Source organism: Rattus norvegicus, chromosome 12, assembly GCF_021556685.1.
Source record: "Rattus norvegicus strain SHRSP/BbbUtx chromosome 12, alternate assembly SHRSP_T2T, whole genome shotgun sequence".
NCBI classification, from domain to species: domain Eukaryota; kingdom Metazoa; phylum Chordata; class Mammalia; order Rodentia; family Muridae; genus Rattus; species Rattus norvegicus.
In genome coordinates, this window is record NC_141545.1 from 12,059,681 (window position 1) to 12,075,537 (window position 15,857).

The 15,857-nt window shown below is 49.7% G+C and overlaps 1 protein-coding gene across 4 annotated transcripts in view; it reads right to left on the reverse strand.

The window, feature by feature from the left end:
* Positions 1 to 15,857, reverse strand: part of Wdr95 (WD40 repeat domain 95) — a 129,458-nt gene that overhangs the window by 90,434 nt on the left and 23,167 nt on the right. The window lies entirely within an intron of this gene.

The following is a 15,857-nucleotide window of genomic DNA, read 5'->3' on the forward strand; positions in this document are numbered from 1 at the left end:
GCAGAGTGGAAGTGGGAAAGAGGAGTGTGGAGTGTTATATGTGGGTGCTGAGCCCTGTCTTACTGACCGGCAGAGACCAGGCAGAGCATCCAGCAAAGGCACACTCTGTCACCTGGGATACCGACAGTGTTAGGTGAGAGTGTTTGAATGCTTGAGCCAGCAGCAAGGACACAGGTTCAGTTCCTGCCACCACACCATGGTCAGCAGCCATCCATGACTCCAGTCTCAAGGGATCTGACATCCTCTTTTGATGTCTGAGGCACCAGAGCATACACATAGTACACATATACACATAAGGGCAAAACTACTCATATACATAAAATAGAATGAATAGATCTGGAAGAAGAGAGAGGAGGAGAGGGGGAGAGAGGAGGAGGAAGGAGGAGGAAGAGGAAGGGAAGAGGAGGAAGAAAGAGAGGGAGGAGGAGGAAGAGGAGGAGAAAGAGGAGGAGGAAGAGGAGGAAGAAGAGGAGAAGGAAGAGGAGGAAGAAGAGGAGGAGGAGGAGGAGGAAGAAGAGGAGGAGGAGGAGGAGGAAGAAGAGGAGGAGGAAGAGGAGGAGGAAGAGGAGGAGGAGGAGGAAGAAGAAGAGGAGGAGGAAGAGGAGGAGGAAGAGGAGGAAGAAGAGGAGGAGGAAGAGGAGGAGGAAGAGGAGGAGGAAGAGGAGGAGGAGGAAGAGGAGGAGGAAGAGGAGGAGGAAGAGGAGGAGGAAGAGGAGGAAGAAGAGGAGGAGGAAGAGGAGGAGGAAGAGGAGGAGGAGGAGGAAGAAGAGGAGGAGGAGGAAGAGGAGAAGGAAGAGGAGGAGGAAGAGGAGGAGGAAGAGGAGGAGGAGGAGGAGGAGGAGGAGGAGGAGGAGGAGGAGGAGGAAGAAGCCACCACTGCTGCCAAGATGCCTCTTTGGACCAGAAAATTGTTTTACTCTGCAGCTTGTGTTCCTACGTTAGAGTTTAAAGAAAGAATTTAGTTCCTTATAACCTGCTGTCCCTCTTAACCCAAGCTGCCAACTTGACACAATCTAGAGCTACCTGAGAAGGGAATCTCCGTTGAGGGAAAGCCTGGAGACAAGCAGCCTGAGGGCGTGCCTGTGAACTGTCAGTCACCGGACAAGGACTCCGCCCCCCGTAGAGCAGGTGATCCTGAGCTGGAGGAGAAAACTAAGCAAGGCTCAGCAGGGAAAGCTCCAAGCACTGCTCCTCCAGGGGCTTCTGCTTCTAGTTCCTCCCTGAGTTCTGACTTCCCTGAGTAATGGTCTGTGACCCCTAAGCTGAAATAAAGCCTTTCTCTTCTCTGGGTTACTTTGGCAATGGACTTTGTCACAGAGGCAGAATAAAGCGGAAAGCACCTGTATATATACATCTTGGTGATTGTCGTATCCGTTTTAAACAATTCTTGTGGTCTATTGGTCTTTCGCTTCCTTGATCTCCTGTCTCCTCATAGTCTCACCTTCTACCATAATCCAGCCACTGTCCTTGCCTTGACCTTGTCGTTGGTAGTCACTGGGACACTCTTCTTCTTATCCAGCTCTGATGGGTAAGATCACTGATACACAGACCCTTGTGGCATGGTCCCCACTTCCTGCCTGGCTTGAACCCCTCAGCAGAACAGAGCCATTTTCCTTCTACCCCCATGCTTTCCTTGCTCCTTTCCTTGTCCATCCTTGCTTAGCAAAGCAGAACTTCAGGTTAAGCCTGGTTTGATTTGCCTTCCTCCATATGCGAATGTGGCTGGAGACAAACCACAGAACTGAGTGGCTTGTCATGGAATTCATGGCCACAAACCACTAATGGGTTCTGAGTGCTCCGGGCACTTTGGTCCTCATCTTTATTCTTCCCTTTCCAGTGCAAATCTCCATGACCTCATCCTCAGGGCCCTTTTGCAGACAGGAGCTGTCCTAGTTTGCATCTCTTGTTGCTCTGATCAAACAGGGACCTGAAGAGAGTGGGCTGTGAGAAGAGAGTCTCTTCTGTCTTACTGCTTACAGTTCGTTATTAAGACAAGCCAAGGGTGAGAATTCCAGGAAGGAGCCTGGAGGTAGGACTTGAAAGCAGAGGTCATGGAGAACTACGGCTTGCTCCCCCTGGTGTGCCAAGGCTGATTCCTCTACAACCCAGGCCCACCTGCCTAGGGATGGTACTGCCCACAGTGGGCTGGTCCCCCACATGTCAATCATCTATCAAGAAAATGGTACATAGATACATCTGATGTGGTCAATCCCTTAACTGAGGTTCCCTCTTCCCAGGTGACTCTAGTTTGTATCAACGTGACAAAACCTAGCCAGCCCAGGAACTTTCTAGAGCATGGAGAAATTGCCCCAAAGAAACCCTCTATTAGTTCTTATCACACAAGCATACATAGTTGTATCTGGACCAGACAGATACAACTGTGTGTGTCCATGTGTTGTGTGTACGTGTCTGTGTGTGTGTGTGTGTGTGTGTGTGTGTGTGTGTGTTCGGTTCCTCCAGACAAACCAGCCACGCTACCCAAGAAGCCAGCCCTGACACATGCATTAGGTTGCACCCCATCTCACCCTGGGTGACAGCTCAGCCCTTCTCCTCTTTCTCTTCTACATTGTATGGTTTTCAGTTTTTACTGGAGTCTTCCCTCTAGTACACGGGCACATGCCCTTTCTCCCACTAGGGGAGAGAAACGAGGTGCTGTAATACCATTTGTCTTCTCCTTTCCCATGCTCTCTGACAGCTCCTGCCGCAGCTGCCCACACAGTGTGCTGTGGTCTCCGTGCTGACAAAGCTCATGGACGGCCTCAGCCCTCTTCTCTTCAGCAGGTGCCCCTGATCTCGATCTCTCCAGGCTCAGCCCTCGCTTGCTGCATATGAGCTACTGGTAAGAACAACTATCAGTCACAAGGCTTTAACTCCGGTTCATTCTCTGAACTAACACACACACGCACACACACATAGACATACACACACACAAGGACACACACATGGACACACACAGACATACACAAAGAAACAGACACAAACACTGACACACACAAACACACACGGACACAGACATGGACACACACATACACACAAGGACACATGCATGGACACACACAGATATATACACACAGATACACACACAGAGACACAGACACACACACTGACATATATACACACACAGGCACACCATCACAGAGATACACAGACATACCCACAGACACACACAGACATATAGACATACCCACAGACACACACAGACATATAGACACAGGCACAGACACACAGACACAGACACACACACAGACACACACACACAGATACACACAGATATACAGACAGACACACACAGACAGAGACACACACAGACACACATATACACAGACACACACACACAGAGACACACACACACAGATACACACAGATATACAGACACACACACACACAGACACACACACACAGACACACACAGAGACACACACACAGAGACACACACACAGAGATACACACAGATATACAGACACACACACACAGAGACACACACACAGAAATACACACAGATATACAGACACACACACAGACACACACACACGACACACAGACACACACACACACAGACACACACACAGACACACAGACACACACACACAGAGACACACACACAGAGATACACACAGATATACAGACACACACACACACACACACACACACACACACACACACACACACAGCTTTTCTGATGCCCCTACCTGGCTCCTTTTAGTCCTTAGCATTGGTCTTTAGTAAAGATGTATTTTATGCATACGTGTGTACATATGTGCTCCCTATGCACACAGGCACCCATGCAGTCCATGTGGCTGTCAGATCCTCTGGAAGTCATGAGGGGTCAGTGCATGGGTGTTGGGAGCTGAACCAGAGTCCTCTGCAAGAACAGCTTGGCCATCTCTCCCCTTCTACGGTTGCCTTTGCTGGCATCCTGGCGGTCACGTATTGTGTGGCTGGTTACCATTGGCAGAGGTTCTCAGCCTTCCTAATGCTGAGACCCTTTAAGACAGTTCCCCATGCTGTGGGGACCCCCAACCATAACGTTGTTTTCACTGCTACTTCATAACTCTTAAGTTTGCTACTGTTATGAATCTTGATGTAAAAACCTGTGCTTTCCAATGGTCTTAGGTGACCCCCGTGAAAAGGTCATTTGACTACCAAGGGGTCTGACCCACAGGTTGAGAAACGCTAATCTAGGGGTTGGGCTCTACTGGTGTGGGGTTCCCACCCATCTCCCTCATTAATGTGTGGGGAATAATATCAGGTTCATAGGGACTTTGTCAACCGTCAAGCAATTCCAAGCCACCACACACACACTGCCTGTGTGTACACACCAGCTGTGCTAACACTGTCCAGCTCACCTGGCTGCCCAGGGAACATTGACACTCTCCCTCTGGCCTCTGCTCTGCCATAGACCCCTGCCTGTCACTCTCTGGTCTCTCCTATGTCACAGGGCTCCCCTCAACCCTCACTCTCTCTGAGACAGCGTGTGGATTTAGCACGGCCTGTTCATCTCTTTCCACTCCAGCATGAACTCCTGAGCCCACTGGGGTTTTTTTTTTTCTCCCTGTAGTTTGGTCAGCACAGAAGACATAGTGACCTCTGCTTTTGGAGGGGAAGTCGCTCATAAAGCTCTCCTTGTTTGCTGTGTGCCAATCAACATGCAGGACGGAACTTCAGTTTACTGACTGGATGGTTTGACCCCCACCTCTCGGCATCACGTCTGCCTGCGTACAACGTGTAGATTCCCAGATCTCTGCCATTTGCTGTGACTGCTTGAGGAGAGGCCCATCTGGATCCATTCCTGCCTCAGACTTAGGACTCCTACTATACGCCTCTGTAGCTCCGCCCCCACCCCCGCCCCGCACCCTCCCACATCCCTGAACCTTCCAGATGTTTTATCCGCACTTGCCACACACCCATCTTAAGGGTGCTGTCCTACCCATTCCTGGGGTGTTAGAACTGTGAACAAAAGCATCCTGGGGGAGGGGCAAGTTGCAGTCCCTCAAGGCGATCAAGGCAGGAATCTGAAGGCGGGAAGGAAGTAGAGGCCGTGGAGGCCGTTGCGTTGCCGTGAGCAAACGGGAGTTATAGCAGAATGCTTATTCTGCTTACAGCTTCCAAGGGCTCAGCCCCCTGAGGCGGGGAGAGCATGGTGGTGCAGAGTTATCTGACTCTGGCATCCAGGGAGCAGCGCAAAGTAGCTCCCATTATGGCGGCGAGGAAGTAGGGCAGAAAGGGGCCTGAGCAAGATGGAGCCCCAAAGACACGTCTCCAGTTACTTCGCCTCCCACCCATGAGGCTGTCAAGAAATCAAATTATCCATCAGGTGGGAGTCCTTATGATCTCATGGTCTCCAGATGCACTCAGAGGTGAGCTTTACTAATTGACGAAGCATTTACTAATCCAATCAAGTTGCTGATCAAACGAACCAGGGCTTGCTTGCGTCTTGCTTCCAATTAAATAAGTGTGGCGTTTAGCAAGGGCCTGGCAGGTTCTGGGAACTTTTCCAAATCCATCCATTCTTCATTCTAGACCTTTGGAGCATTAATGGATTAGGACTCTCCCATCATGACACTTGTGCTTTTATGGGGGCTGGGGTCTGTAAAATAAGTTGAGCCTAATGTATAAGATATGTCATGTGATGGAAAGTGTCATGGAGATAAACGAAGCAGGTGAGAGTCACAAAGAATTCTGGGTCTGCGGGTGGGAGAAGGGCCTCTCTGGGCAGAGTACAAGGATTGAGGAGCACAAGTAGAAGGGCCTTCCAAGATAATGCTAAATGCAAATGCTCTGCTGCCAGGGAGTGTGGGGTGCTTGAAGAACAGAAAAGTGGGTGTCCTGCAGCAAAGTGAGTAAGCAGGAGTCAGGGAGAACAAGGACATGGTGGTTCGGCAGGCAGGCATAATGGGAAGATCTTCCCAAGAGTAAACGAGCCCTCCAAGCTGGAGGAAATCTGGGTGAAGAGGAACTACAAGAGAAGGGAGGCAAAGAAGGCTGTGGGTGGCAGGTGTGGGTGGCAGGTGTGGGGTGGCAGGTGTGGGTGGCAGGTGTGGGTGGCAGGTGTGGGGTGGCAGGTGTGGGTGGCAGGTGTGGGTGGCAGGTGTGGGTGGCAGGTGTGGGTGCCAGGTGTGGGCAGGAAGGCAGTGAGCATCCAAAGAGGAGTGAAGGTGAATGTGAAATGATCCTCACAGGTCTCCAGCTGCTGGTGCCTTTTGGGAAGGTAATAAGAACCCATGAGAGGAGGGTTTGGCTGGAGTTAAGCTGTAGAGAGAGTATCTTGTGCATTGTCTGGATGTGTCACCTGTCAATTAAAAACCTATGGCCGACAGGAAAGGGTAGGATAGAAGGTAGGACATTCTGGAAGGCAGAAAGAATTCTGGGATAGAGCCAGGTGCAGGAGATTCACCTGGGAAGATGAAATTAGACAGCTGTAGGTACCAGCCACATGACAGAATAACTGGATTATATTAAGTTATGATCTAGTCAGAAAAGAGTCTAGCTACATGGCTAAGGTATTTGTAAATACATTGTGAGTCTGAGTCTTATTTCTGGGAGGAAGGACCAGACCCACCATTTGCAGTAAGCCATTGGGCGTGCAGTTTATCAAGGTTAGAGTTAGACCCAGTGGCTTCCTGTCTACCATGTGTGAGCAGCTTCCTCCTGCTCATCCACCTGCCATGTTATTCAACCTCAGGTCTGAGTAATGGATGCAGCTGGCTAGGGGGCGGAAACCTTTCAGCTGTGAACCCAGGTATGACAGAAAGCTAAAACCCGGAGTCAGAAAGAGGCTGGCGTGGGCCACTGTGTGCGGAGGCTCGGGTTGAATGATGCAGGGCCTGAAATCGTTAGCCACTGGGGTGGGGAGGTGGGGTGCGTATGACCCTGAAGGGGTCGGGAGACCTGTGGTCTCCTCCCTTCTGCTTTGTTCAACCATACACTACAATGCTACACCACCATTGGTCTGTAACAGCGCCAATACTAACATCTCTAAAAGTGTGAATCCAAATAACCTTTCGCTTCTTATAAGTTGATTATCGGGGTTGGGGATTTGGCTCAGTGGTAGAGCGCTTACCTAGGAAGCGCAAGGTCCTGGGTTCGGTCCCCAGCCCCGAGGGGGAAAAAAAAAAGATAAGTTGATTATCCCAAGTATTGTGTTATAGTGACAGAAATCTGCCTAGTATTCCCTATGTGGTCAGTTGATCAAGAGTAGACAATGCCCTATCAAAGCGCCCTAGAAAGTGGCATTACTGAGGAATCCTCAACGTAGCTGATATTATTATCGGTGGTAGGGACTCAAAATAGGAAGGAAGTTAAGTTTTGCGAAGTACGGTACATTCTACGGACTGAAATCCACACCCTCTACAGTACCCTTGGGGCATGCAGACAAGACACAGCATGAAGTGCGTTTTTGCTTCTGGGTACCAGTGTGATTGTTTTTTCCCCAGAAGATGCTTGGAAAAAAACCGGGAAGAACAGCCTGAAGTGGAGATTGGCTCACCCTCCCCCACCCAGTCTCCGATTCTACTTCAAAGAATAAAATGACCCAGTGCTTTAAGAGACACAGACTCCCAAGACAGTTTGCTCTCACCCCTGCCCCCCCAAAATGCCTCCTCCAGCTCAGTAAAAGAGCCCAGAAATTATTCACACTGCTCTAAGGCTCTGGCAAGAAGCCAAAGCCTTGGAGAATTCGGGCAGCCTGGCCCCTTAGCAACAGCAGCCCTTGCAGACAGTAACCATGCCGAATTTCCTTTTAAGATTGGAGGAGGCCACATTTAGCCCCGGATGGTCCTTCTGCTGGGGTTTCTTGGCTGTAACTGATAGTCGACAGGCTTTACCATTGATATCCGAAGCAAAGAAACCATCTCATTTGGGAGTCGAGGCTGACAAAAGTGAATTTACTAGCTTCAAATGCAGCAATGGGCAAGAGCTTCAGCCTGTCAAACACCCTGAGTTCAGTGCGCCCAGGACAGGGCAAGCTCCGAGCAAGGCCATTGGGAAGAAGGAGGGGAGGGGGACGGAGGTGGGGGCAGGGATGGGGGTGGCTGGGAAGTTGCAAATGCCCAGCTGTGTCTGGACCGAGTCCAGTTTCTGTTTCTTTGAACTTTTCCAAGTCGCAGAAAAAGCAAAGGGGGGCAATTTCTGACATATCACAGCATTCGAAGTCCCGATGACCTCACCACCTCCACACTGAAACCGCTTTTGATTTTCAAAGAGCCTTTCTTCTTTTTTCTTCCCCTCCCCTCTATGGGATGCAGAAGGATGAATTACAAAACAAATCTTCTGGCTCCCTCTTCAAGATGGAGAGAATCATTGACTCCTGTTATGAAAGGTGATGGGCGACCTGGGTGGATGGGAAACTGTGGACAAGGGGCCATTGGCCCTTTCAGAGCACATGAAAGGGAAAGAGGCCACTCTGATTACAGCGCGTGTGGAAATGCGACTGGTTACGGCCATTAGATCTTTGCTAGACTGCCAGAAATAACAATTCCACACATGGCCCAACTTAGGGAAGACAGGAGGTCATCTTTGGCTTACTGTATGCTTATTATGAGCAGAATTAATGGTACTACAGCCTAGCGAGGCCGCCAGCGCCAGAGCCAGGTCAGTTAGGTGCTGCGGCTCATTTCGGAGACTCGTGGGAACTGTCAAATCTTGAGAGGACCAGCATGTGTCTTAAATTCCACTTGGATGGAATTTAAGACCAGAATCCATTAGGCATTCTACTCACACTTGCATTTCAGAGATGCTCAGACGGGGTGTGGCCCCCATGCCAGGCACCAATGCTCACTGCAGTGGGAGCCAAAGCCCACCGGATCTGCTGAAGGCTGTGGAGCAAAGAATAACCAGACTCGCCCAGAAACGGGGCTCTAGAAAGCAGATCTACCAACTAGCACGGGTAAGAAAGGATGGGGTCTCAGATGGGGTCTTGTGAGAGGGCAGTGTTACAGAAATAAGTGGACAGACAAGACTAAGTTCAGGGTGAGGAAGAAACCACTCCAGAAAATTTAAGGTCAAACATGAACGACAAAACGGAAGTAAAACCATCCATCACGCACATGCGCAAATAAGATGGCGCGCATGCGCATGTCTTTTTCAGTGCCTCTTAACTCAGTCTTCTGAGACTGGGTCTCCCACTGGACCTGCAGCTCACTGATTTGCAATCTCCCTGTCTCTGCATTCTCAGCTCTGGGATTACAGTTAAATGGCCACCACATGCAGTTTTTTTTGGTTTTTTGTTTTTTGTTTTTTTTTGGTTTTTTTGTGGGTGCTGGGATCTAGTCCTCTGGCTTGCACAGCAAGAATGTTCTGAGCTAAGCCATGTCCCTAGTCCCTGGTATTTATACTTCACTGGCAATCTCCTCCTATTTCGATCCTCACTACTTTGAAGAGCATGAAGACCCCAGAAAGGTGTCTGGCCCACAGCGGTCCCACTGCTGTCTTTGCTGAGTGACTGTTTGTCCCTGTGATACAAGACTGATGTTGGCACTAGAGATAAAAATAAAATACTCTAGGTCTCAGAGAAGAAATTAATTTCAGTTCAGAGGATTAGCAAAGGCTTTAAGGAAATGATACATCCGGATTTGGGGGCTGTGGCATGCTAGTGGTCAGAGGTGGATGGGCAGTGTATGGGCAGCGACAGGGCACTGAACTGGATACTGGCTGGGTTGATGCTACTCAGGGGTGCAGGGAGAGACAAAAGACCCAGAGGGCTGGAACCTGAGCCTTAGGAGGAGGGGTGGGAGACAGAGTGTAAACAGTGAGAACCGCTCACTGTCACTGGTAGTATTTGAAGACTCTGCCAGACTTCAAGGTAGGGGAGGTTCAAGGGTAAGAGGGTACTTGAATAAGTATGAGGCAGAAATTTGGGAGAAAGGTCTGTGCTAGAGACATTGACTTGGGAGTCACAAGCATTGTGCCGGTGTTTAAAACAGACTAGAGGAGATCGCCAAGGGGAGGAGTACAACGGACCAGGAATAGGAACTGAGCATGCGCCAAGGATGTGACGTCTGGGAGAAGGGAAGGAGCCTGCAGAGGTGGGCTGGGAAAAGACGCCATGACGACTGAAAGGAAGTGGGAAGTGGAACTCTTGCACTTTCTTGCTCTTCCTTTTCTCATGCCCTCTTTGTCCCTGTCCCTTCCTTCCCCATCTCCCACTCCTTCCCTCCATGTGCCCATGGTCAGCCTCCTTTCCTCTCCTCTTCTCTCATAAACCTCTTCACATTGGAAAAAGAAAGTGGGAAGTGAAATGTCTGGGGAGGGAGACAAAGAAAGTCTATCAAGGACCAGGCTGACTCTGTCTCAATTTCTATTACTGTGATAAACACCGTGACTAAAACATTTACAGAAGTAAGGGTTTGCTTCCCTACGGTTCCAGACTGTTAGAATCCACCGTGACAGGGAAGCATGGCAGCGCCGCAGAGAAGTTGAGGGGAGCAGAAGCTGAGAGCTTGCATATTGAGGCAGAGAGACACAATGGCACTGGTACCAGTCTTTTGAAACCTCAAAGCCCACTCCCCATTCAACCCCACCCCCTCCCTGCCCCATCTCCACCCCCTACCGCACCCCCACTCCCTCCAACTCCAAGGCCACCTCCGAGTCCTTCCCAAACAATTCCACCAATGGAGTCCAAGTATTCAAACATAGGAGACTATGGGGTTCATTTTCATTCAAATACCACAATGACTGATGTGCCAAGTCAGGAGAGCTCAGGAACTGATGAAGGGTGCTTAGTGCAAGCACTGTTGGTACCCAAGGAAGAGATGCTTGAGGTGGGCAAGGAAGGGGAGAGCTCGGTTGCAGTGGATTGAAGAGAGTAACTATAGCTGATCTATCATCCATCCATCTGTCTATTTACCACCCATCAATCATCTATTTACCAACCATCCATTTATCATCTATTGCCTACATACTATTATCTATATACTATCATCTCTCTACCTACTATCTGTCAATTATCTATTTCTCTACCATCCATCCATCAATATCTATCTATAGATTTGCCTATCTATAGATTAGCTACACACTACCTATTATCTATTTACCTATTATTTATCTACCATCTATTTAGTATCTATCATCTAATACTACCTATCTATAAATCATCTATTTCTCTATGAACCATCTGTATCATATACATAATATCTATCTACCCATCCTTCCATCCATCCATCCATCCATCCATCCATCCATCCATGCATCCATGCATCCATCCATCCATGCATGCATGCATCCATCCATCCACCTACCCACCTATCTAATTTATTAGTGATTCGGTTACTTATTTGAGATATGGCTTCATCGTGCAGCCCAGCCTAGCTCAAAACTCAGTATACAGCCCCCCCCCCGCCCCCACAAGTCTTAAAACCTCAGTCCTCAGCCTCTGCTTCCCAGGTGCTCCAATTACCAGCACGCACCACCGGCTCTCAGAGCAGTTCTGCTGCCCGTTGGATGACTTGGTTTGAATGCTGTTGTTCCCTCTCTGAATTCCTGGGCTGGAAATTTAGCCCCCGAATTCATACGTTAATGGTGTTTGGAGGTGCAGCCTTTGGGAGCTAATTAGGATCGGAGGAGGTAATGAGGGTAGAGGCCTGCGATGGGGGAGGGGGCTGGCTGTACCGATGAGCCGGAGATGCACTTGCTCTGTCCTGTGTGGTGCTTTTGCCACTTGTGATGCAGGAAGAAGACCGTCGTGACGCGGAGTGAGACTATATTCTCCATAATTTATCCAGCCTCAGATGCTCTAACGACAACAGAATCGGTGGGGTATTGACTAGCACTAGAGAGAGGGTTTTTTTTTTTTTATCTTGCTTTATTTTCTCAATATATGGGAACAATGGCGTTTTTATTAGCAGATCAGCTGTGTCTCGTGAGGAATGTAAAGGTTCATCATGGAAGATGAAAGGAAGGGAGGTTTTATTTTTTTTTTTTCAGGAGGCTTAAAGTGAGCGTCTCAGGGACGTTGTATGGTGTTTCCAGCCAGACACAGGCTCAGGCCTCAGTTTCCTTCAGCATCCATTCCCCAGCTGGCCTCCCAGGAAGCTCTGCCTTGACTTCTTCCTCTTCGACATCCCTGTTGCAACCTCTATTGGCCGCCTTTGCTCTGCCCGGCTGGAGAATCCCAGTGATGGAGGCAGCTGGTTATTGAGCACCCACTACGTGCCAGTCGGTAGTTAAAAAGTTAACCCGATGTCCACTAAGCAAAGCTCACATTTTACCAGCGAGAAACCCACAACAGCTGCTAATACGCTCTGCATTGATCTCTCTGGCCCTTCACTAGTACCCCTTCCCATTTAATCACGAGTGTGCTTCCTTTAACGTCTACTTAAAACGTACATTCTGAGGCCGGAAGGATGACTCAGTGGTTAAGAGCACTGGCTGCTCTTCCAGAGGATCTGGGTTCAATTCCCAGAGCCTACAACGGTGGCTCACAACCATCTGTAACTCCAGTATCAGAGGGTCTGGTGCTCACTTCTGGCTTCTGTCTGTCTGTCTGTCTGTCTGTCTGTCTGTCTGTCTATCTATCTATCTATCTATCTATGTAGCTGCTCTAAAATATAGATTTAAAAAAAATTCAACTTTGCATGTGCTTGCACTCTTGAAGGGACACTTGTGTGTGGGGGCAAACATGTGCACGTGCACACACAAACACACACCCTTTACAAGTGGGAAGTAAAGACCCAAACAGGGGCCTTACCTCTCAGATACATCCCCTTCCCCAGGACTAGGGTCAAAGGCTTGAGGGGGTGGAGGAGGGGGTCCTCACCTCTCAGGTTGCTGGAGAGGTGGGGCTCACCATAAAGCCTTCTTGGAAGGTAGTGTTCAAGTCTCAAGCACCTCCTTAATGCAGAACTGGAGCCCTTTGGGGTAGGTATGAGGCCAAGCGCTTTTTTCCTGATATGCCATAATGACATGAGGTTGTGAACTTTTACTTTATGTTTTGTTTGAGAAATCCTGGATAGAGATTGATATCATATTCCTAGTTTTAAAATATCTATCTATCTATCTATCTATCTATCTATCTATCTATCTATCATCTATCTATGTAGCTCTCTGCTGCCTCTTGTTTAGCATAGGATGAGGTCAACATCTTTCTCTGGGCGAGCATATGGATTAGTAGGAGGTCAGGCTGGAATAATAAAAATTGTTGCTACCTGTATTCATTCATTGTGTCAAAAGTAGCTGTCGAGTGACTTCTGCCATCTGCAGACTCCACGAGACAGGCATTTGTCACTCATATTAACAATATTCCTTTGAGGATCCAGCTCAGGGGTCGAGCGCTTGTCTGGTGTGCTTGCGGACCCAGGCACCATCTTAGAAAAAGAAAAATCCTCTCTCCCGCCTCCTTCTGTTTTATGTTTGTAGTTTTGGGGCTGGGGTGTCCCTCGGAGTATGTCTACAGTGGAGCGAATACATATAACAGGAGTGGGATTACGTTTGAAATCATGCATTATGGGTAATGATAGAGCGGGGCCTCAACATGGTAATTAGTTTACAATGTGCTCCCATGAAAATACTCGGAGACCGTGATTAATGTTCCCCGCAGCAGCCAGCCCCTGTAAGTAGATCCCATTGTATTTCCCAGAACTCCACTCTCCCAGGATATTACGATAAATACCACGTTGGTTCTTCGGTTGTGCTAAGTGATTAGGTCTGGGTGTGAGAGGGAGGTGAGGTGAAGCGGAGATAATGTCCGAGTGCTTGCTCTCCTGCTCCGCTAGACTCGCGGAAAGAACGAGTCGGCCAGCCATAGAGGGCATCTAAGGGGCCAAGGACATAATCCACAGCCCTCCTCATGCCTGCTTAGTCTGTGACGTTATAAACTGCTCTTCCAAAAAGGGTTTCCGAAGTGATTTAGCACACTGTGTCATTTCAAGAAACCGTAACTGAACATAGGGAAAAAAAATCAATGCCAACCATTCACCAAGGAAACTCCTGTAAAGGGGTGGGGGTGGGGTGGGGCCACCTACGCTTGGAGTGTTTGAAGCGCCCCCTTCTGGCCTCATTGTAGACCCCAGGTGGAGAGGAATGGAGGGGGTGGCGAGGATCGGGCCCTCTGGACAGAAGCTAGACGACGGAAAGAGGCAGAGTCTACTTCAGAGTGGCAAAGAAGCGCCTCGGATTGCGCTTTGAGACTCTTGGGACAATCTTCCCTTCCCATAGGATGCGAGCTCATCAGGTCATGGCTTTCAGGTAACAACATCGTTAACGGACAATCCCATTGGTTCCTAGGTCTAGCTCCCTCCCAGATGAGCTTCGGGGCTGCAGGTGGACACTTGTTCAACTCGGGAAGCACGTGACGTTTGGAGGTTTGGGGGGTGGGAATGGACCAGGAAAAGTCTGAACAGCTCTGAGGGCAAGGGCTGTTTAGCTCTGTTTCCACCCTCAGAGCACACGTGAGTTGGTGAGGACAGTGTTCCCCTTGGGTATGGCATGCTGCTGTGTTAGGGGTTGTGTATACAGAGACTTTGACCTGCCCTGTGGTTGTGGATAAAGATGTCACCTATCCAATTCTCCAGAGGTAAGGGGGCTGAAGTGTGACTCACAGCCTCTGTGTGTCTTCACCTCCCATCCCAGCTTCCCCAGTGCCTGGAGTAGAAGAGGTACCTAGGGGTGGCCATCTCACCGGGAGAAAACATATTCTCGTGAGTGTCCTATATGGTCCTTCCTCAAAGTGATGTTAGCACACTGTGCCATTTCAAGAAACTAAGTGAACATGGATTTAAAAAAAAAAAAAGCGGGGTTGGGGATTTAGCTCAGTGGTAGAGCGCTTGCCTAGCGAGCGCAAGGCCCTGGGTTCGGTCCCCAGCTCCGGGGGTGGGGGGAGCCATCAATGACAACCATTCAACAAAGAAACTCCTGAAAGGGGGTTGGGGTGGGGTACCTACGCTCTGAATGTTTGAAGCGCCCCCTTCTGGCCTCATTGTGGACCCCAGGTGGAGAGGAATGGAGTGGGTGCCCAGGACCGGGCTCTCTGGACAAGGATTTTGTGCAAGGCTCCTCACTCCTAGTAGATGCCAGTAGATGTTTAGGAGCCAGAGAGTAGCGGCAAAGCCCAAGACACCAGAGTCACCCGTGAGTCACTCAGGACTCGCGCACCAGTGGCTGAGTGCAGCACCAGCACAGCCAAGGGCCAGGGTGCCTTGGGTTTGAAAGCGCCGCTGGGGAGTTTTCTCAGAGATGCCACGTGAGCTTCAGAGAATGGCTGTTTCAGTGGGAGCCACCTACTCAGAGAATCTACACGACCTTGCGATTTATGAATGTGTCCCCCATAGTCAGCAATACGGGCACACAGTGTGTGCTTGACAAACACTGCGGGAAAGGTGGTCGGAGCTAGGAGCAGCACTGGGTGTCGCGTGAGGTCCCCTGTTTGGCATGCATTGGAGGAGTCCTGTTCACTAGGTTATCATGCCTGCGACTTGAAAACGCTTCACAGTTGGAAGTTGGGAAATGAGAGGAGCTGGGGTGCCATCTGCTCTAGCTTGGGTATTTATATTCCTCGCCAAAACTCACGCGGGGACTTAGTCTCCACGGTAGCAGCATTGTGGGGTAGGGGCTAGAGGCAGTTTGGGTCACGTGGGCCAGGAGTGCCTGAGTTTCCGTGAGAGACACTTGTTACAGATCAAGCCTAGCGGTCCCCCCCCCCCCCCCCCCCGTGAGTCAGAGCAGCAGGCGCCCTCTCGGAAGCAGAGTCGAAGCTGGTACCGCACTATGATGCTTTCTAGCTGCCGGATCCTCAAGTATAAATAACCTCTTGTCTTCCTTCATAAATTACCCATTCTCAGGCGTTCTATTACCACAACAGGAAGCCGACCAAGACACCATTCAAAAGCTCTCGGTATGGCTGTGCAGGGAGTAAGTAGGTAGGGAAA